Source organism: Lichenostomus cassidix, chromosome 3, assembly GCF_008360975.1.
Source record: "Lichenostomus cassidix isolate B80296 chromosome 3, HeHo_3.0, whole genome shotgun sequence".
NCBI lineage: Eukaryota > Metazoa > Chordata > Aves > Passeriformes > Meliphagidae > Lichenostomus > Lichenostomus cassidix.
Genome location: NC_139483.1, coordinates 59,037,171 through 59,043,690, shown reverse-complemented (window position 1 = coordinate 59,043,690; position 6,520 = coordinate 59,037,171).

Below are 6,520 nucleotides of genomic sequence, written 5' to 3'. Positions count from 1 at the left end.
TCCAGGGTCTTAAACGTACTGCCCAGAGCAGTATGCAGTGAGATTTCTGCAAGCTTCAATTTACAATTCAAATTGCTTTTCTTTTTACCTATGGCATCCATGTAGATCACTCATTCATGAAGCATCTACAGGTGGCTGCAAGAATCTTTTCCTGGAAATTATGCATGTTTCTAATACAAATAAATAGTTCTGCCAAAAGGAAAAAAAAAACCCTGCTTCATTAAAAACTAGAGCTGATGGACTGACTGCTAAGAAAATGCATGTAAACAAGTTTTCCAGATGTGAGAATTTTCTGCTGTTTTAGTGTCTACAGAGGTCAGTAGAACTTTAAAAATGTTCTTAACAGAGCTTAAAGTAGCAAGAAAAAGAAAACTAGCTTGTTTGTAACTATAGTTCACTGTTATCAGCAACAGTTAGGGGAAAGACCCAGAGGTATGATAATACATTTACCTTATGGATGTGAATGATATATAATGATTATTCACATTGTAAATTCCTAAAAATAGTATTTACAAAAGTAACCTCTTCCTTCCTGGCATGGCCCATTCAATATGTGAAGGAAGGTAAAAAGAGAAAGAATTGGGTTACACCATTTTAGGTTTATTTATGCCCATTTCCCTTTTTTATTTGCTATACCTGCCCTGCATTTCTCTTCTCTCTATCTTTCCGAAGAATACTGAGTTTTAACAGCTACGTTTTTCTACATTAACAATATCTACATTCTGAATAACTGGTACAACACTGCTGATCATGCTGAAAAATTGTTCACTTATAAAAGGTCGTCATGGGGACCTTGGAGCATGTGAGAGCAGTGACAATCCTTGCTTGACCTAGCATGCCCTTCCTGTTAGAAGAAACCTCAGGAATTCTCGAACAAATTTAGAAGTTTATATTTCTGAATAAGAATTCTGAACCAGTGAGTTTTCTGCCATATTGTATGTATATATGACCTGCAGTCTCATCAGTAACTCTCAGGACTTGATCATTTCCAAAATTAATCATGCAGGCCTTGCTGTCTCCTTTTTCTTCTGTGCTCAGGATTAAATAAACCTGTTCTGTCTTTTACAATCAGACACTGAAGTTTCTCTTGTGTTTAGCAGAAAACTAGTATTCTGAAACTCTCCAAGGTTTAATCACCTGTTCTAAAAAATAAAAATATTTCAGAGATGCTACTAGTATGGGATTAGGTTCCTGTTCCTGCCTTGTTCAAGCCTTGTCACTGACACTTGTATATGCCAAGTCCATGGGTTTATCACTCAATGCTCTAGAGTATTCTTTTACACCTTGTGAAATCTGTTGATTTCTGACCTGAACTGAATGAAAACTGTCTCTTGCTTGTCAAAATATCCATATGCTGGTAATTCTGAGGACTGAAGTGAGTGTTGCTAGACATCTCACAAACATATCATGGTCTTCTGGGGTGACCTGGAAGGTACTTGAAAATACAACAGTGTTTTTTACAGGAAATTTTGACCTTAGTTTAGCTCTCCTTGTAAATGGAAACTACTCCACTGGGAAGCTTCAGAAAGATTTCTGAGAGAAATGCTCTCTGATAGGTGTAGATACTGCTCAAATTAAGTAAACATTGCAACAGTATCTATGAAGTGAAAAAAATAATGTTAGAAATTGCATGGTTATTTTTCCTAATATATACAGAATGGTCTGAGATACACAAATGGAACCATGGGAAGTGCCAAACATTATTACATAATTTCAGTTAGTTCTGAAGCATTACTTCTGTAGATGTTTACATTTTTGGACAGAACCATTTTGTTGTCATTGGCTTTATCTAATGTGAAAGGCATGAAGCCATGGGACAGATAATTAGCATTTTAAAAGCCATTTTTGGCAATTAAAATCAGATAAGAACCATTTTAACATCCTGAGGAATTGAATTACATCAAATGTAAATGTTGATTGCTACAAATCATGTATAACATAAGACATGTCATTATTTTTCTGGAGTTTGTAGAATCTTTATTTTCTATATAAAAATTTATTGAGACAGCAATGAGGGCTATTTGGTGCGGGGGGCTGTTTGTTTTTCTTTGTTTTATTTTTTCTTTATTTAAGGGTTTTTGTTGTTGTTGCTGTTGTTTTTACTTGTAGATTAGCTAGGATTTCATGAAGCTATCCAAATCAAGGGAAGTGTTAGCAAGTTTAGAAACAGAGAGATGTTTTTGGATATCTCATTTCTTTTGATTGTACAGAGAGAACTGACCAGTTTTATCCAAGGCCCTCTTATAGCACTGGAAAGAATCCCATTTTTAGATCTCTTATCTGCCACATGCGTCACATCCAGAAGTCAGAAAAAAAAAAAGTTTATTTATGGTTACACAAAAGAACTTCAAAAGTAATGTAAAATCTATTTAGAAAAAATATCTTTTAGCTGGCCTAAACTCACTGCATCCCTACTGTCTGCCAAATAGAAAGGCAAGTAAGTCTGTAAGTTTCAAAACATACCCAAATTTTAATACAATATTTATGTTAGCTATCCCAAACTTGGTACACTGTTCAGACTACTTGTTTCAATGAAATATCATTATTAATCTCTGACATACAGCACGGCACAGGACACCACCAGTCATCATTGTACAGTATTTGTTATTATCTATGTTTAAGGCTGCTTAGAGATCCTAGCAGCCACCTTTGGATTAAGTGCCTAAAAATCAACTAGTAGGAGACAGCTTTTTTATGAAAGGTATACAGTTTAACAAGTGAAGATGGACAGAGACAGACAGAGACATGGCAATCTGGGAGTCCATCCTTCTTTGTCTACTGGGCATGGGGTTTTCATCTTATATATTCCCTGCAGCTTTGATTTTTCCAGTTAGGAGGGCAAATGATGCTCTTAGTTACATCACTGTACATTTGCTGGCTCTTTCACTGACATAAATTATGAACACAGGAAGATATATCAAGCCCGGTTTTATTATTGCATTAAAAACTGCTGTCTAGATGACAGCATTGAATTTTGTATTTATTGTGCTAGTTCCAAGCCATCAGAAATAAGCAGTGAAGGCAACAAATGAGAACTGGACTCAGCTGAAAGGGTCTTTACTTTTCCCATCAAGTAATTCTGCTAGACATTCTTTCTACAGATGTTCTTTATCCACACAAGTCAATATTTTAAGTTAATTTAACATTATGTCTTGTCTTAGGAAAAACTTCCTGATTTATGGTAGGCCCGTAAGTATGGTTATCATTGTCTTTGGCACCTATTCACCTATTTCTATTTCAGTACCTAAACTGAGATTCAAATTTCCTTGGAAAGCAGCAGACTGTAGCTGTGAATCATAAACTTGACAGAGCTGAATTTCAGGAACAGGAGGAGCGCATGAACAGGCTTGCAAAAGACATCTTTCTTGGTCAATAGAATTTTGTAGTGCAGTTGCTTATGCCCAGGGAAATAAGGTCTTCAGAGTTGCCACTTGTGTTTGCCATGGTTTTATTAAAAATTTGTTTGACAGTAGGACCCTTCAGTTTTACCCATCAAGAAGAGTGTTTCAGGGCAGCAATGAAAAGTAGATCAACAAAATAGTTCTTCAGCCCTGCATGCTTTTATCCTACATAGCAGTGCATTTATTTAATGCTGAATCTTTATAATCTCACTTTTGCTGTGGGACATGGGTTTGGTTCAAGTATTGGGGTAGTAAGAATGTTGTTGCTGCTTAGCATACCCTTTCACAAGGCAGAAGATCTCCCTCCACAAAAAAAGGTATCTTAATTAGTCACCACTGTTAGTCCTGAGGCTAGCTGGGGCAAACACAGCACTTCTAGGTGTGGAGACGTTTTCTCTAGAATAAATGCTCAGAGGAGATGCACTGCTACAACTTCCCACAACGGAATCAGTTTGCAACTGCAGGGCTTTTTCAGTCTTTCCATGTCAATGGATTAGGCCTATGTATAAACCTGGGTACAAGAGCATGAAAATATCAGCCAGGCAAAGCTGTGGTGGGTGTATTCCCACAGAACTCTGAGGCTGTATGATGGAGCAACCAGGAATGCAGGTTAACAGTTGAGTGCCCACGTTACACAGATTAGGTACATTCTGACTATCCCAGAAGCTCAATAGCGACCTTTTAGGTAAAGAAACTCTTTAAACATACTAGTCCAGCTTTTGGTGATGGCTGAATCACTTTAAACTAAAATAGAGATGACAGTGCAAAATGAAAAAAAACCCCAAAAAACTGAAACAAAACACTGTTCAGTTTGACAAGCATATCCAGAAAAAAATCACAGACTATCCATCCATCTTTTGTGCGGTGAAGGTTAATGGTGGCTGAGATGAGGAATTTTTTTGTAGTAAAATAAGAATTTAATTTTTGGTACTATGAATCGCTAACATAAATATTTACAACTTTTTTTTCTCACACTTTTAACTGATGCTTCTTTGAATGCTCAGGTTTCTTAGCAAAATTAATCTTCTCCAGGTGTTTCTGCCAATTATATAAATTTGGGAAGCAGACACAGAGAAAGCGCAACACATGATGAAAAATAACATTAGTAATTGATTGCATGTATTCAGAAAGGTTTCTAAGCATTCCCTTATGTTTATTTGTATGCTTTCATAGGGATTTTTTATATTTTGGCCTTCTCTATGCATATTAATCTGACAACTCTTTAAATAGTTATGTAAATATATGTTCAAGCATGCAAATATATATAAGTATATGAATGTAAATGCATGTGGCACTTTAGAGGAATATGAAAGATAACATCCCTCCCCTAAGAAGATAAACTACAATCCAGACAGAAAAGAATTATTGTGATGCCAATTTAAAACAAAAGGGAAAGAATGGAGTGGTTAACACTGAACAGAAGAGTACTGGAAAGTTTCTTGGAAAAATCTGGACATGAGCCATAACTTGTAGAGGACCGCTCTTGTTAGATAGAAAGAGAAGGCACTACTCAAAGCCTGAGGGACACGGAAGGAATGAAGGCCATAGTGGAAAAAGAAGGAAAACAGTCAGAATGAAGATTGTAAGAAACATAGGTCTGCATGGTGTAAGAGAAGAACATGCATAGAGACAAAAGGGAAACTGGAAAAATCAAGTGTTCAAGGACAGGATGTCATAGTATGAAGATTTTTGTTAATTTACATAGAATGTTTCCTAAGACATGGCACAAAATCTTCATGTATAACCAGAATTTTGGATTCTTTTCTGAGTTTCTCAAAGTTCCTACATGCTAATATTCTTTTTATTTCTTGCATTAGAGGGAAAGAGAATCAGTTCTGGCAATTTTCACAGTTAAGCATATTCTGCTGGAAAAAGAAATGCGATTTGTGAGGATCAGAGAAAATGCCGGGGAAAATGACAGAAAGATACTTCATCAGAAGTGGCTATTTAAACATATCCCACGGATGACCCTCAAGGAATATTTTGCTACAAATCAAGCTCACAAGAGATGCACATGCCAGAAGTAGGCATTGACCTTTATTCAGACCATCTGTATATATGTATCATCATGTAGTCCTTAAATGTCTCAAGGTTTTTATCTTCCCATTGGCTTGTTCATGGAAGAAAAATCACCATTATCTTGGAATGGATTAGCATTATGGAGCTAAGATGGCTGATGATATCCAGAAGAGATAAGGTAGCCTGGTAGCTAATTCAGAAATGTATTTTTCTGTCTGCAACACTTCAGTTACAGCCTGGTGAGTTGCACCATGGTTTTTACATAAGTTAATATGGATGGGATTCCTCTGAGCAGCAGAGAAATTTTCTGAGCTACCCATTTAGGGCCCTTTCGTATTAACAGTAGAATAAAAGAGATGTTTCTAAAGAATTGTTTGTCTCAGCTTAATGTTGGCACCTGAAGTTGGTTGGTGGCATGAAATTGGACATTTTGTCCCTCTGTATATAAGGGAAATCCTGAATTACTAGTTTAGAGTTCTGTATCTGCCTGTACTGTAGTCATGTGAAGGCAGGTGAACTGAATCCCATGCATTTCCTGAATGATTGTTTTAATTTGTAACTGCTGCTGCAAAGTAGCCCATCTTACTGCTCTCACCAGACACTGATTTAATCTGGCTTTCAAATTAATCAATAAATTTGGCAATTTTTTGCCAACAATCTGTGCTTTTGTTCAGACATGTAAATAGATGTAAATTAAAATAATTAACCCTATTGATAAATGTTATAGTAGAAAAAGATTCACTCATTTTCTAAAGCAATAAGGGAAATATTTTAAACTTAATTTGTTTGGAAGTAATTTGCTGTCATGGATCTAGGAAGTTGGACGCTTACATTTCTTAAATTGTCACCTTATAGATAGTAGGAACTTCATGATTCTTGATTCCAAGAATGTGAACTGAAAAGTGATTCTGAATAACTGTCTGCTATGTGGAGACTATCCCTTGAGCACAGGATAAAATGGGGTGAAAATATGTGATTATGTGGTAAATTGCTATTGTAATGATGCATAAAGGAGCTAAATTAAGATTACAATAGCAAACCATAAATATCATTTACAGCTCTTCAGCATTACCTTTTCAGGCTTAGTTTGTAAACATATA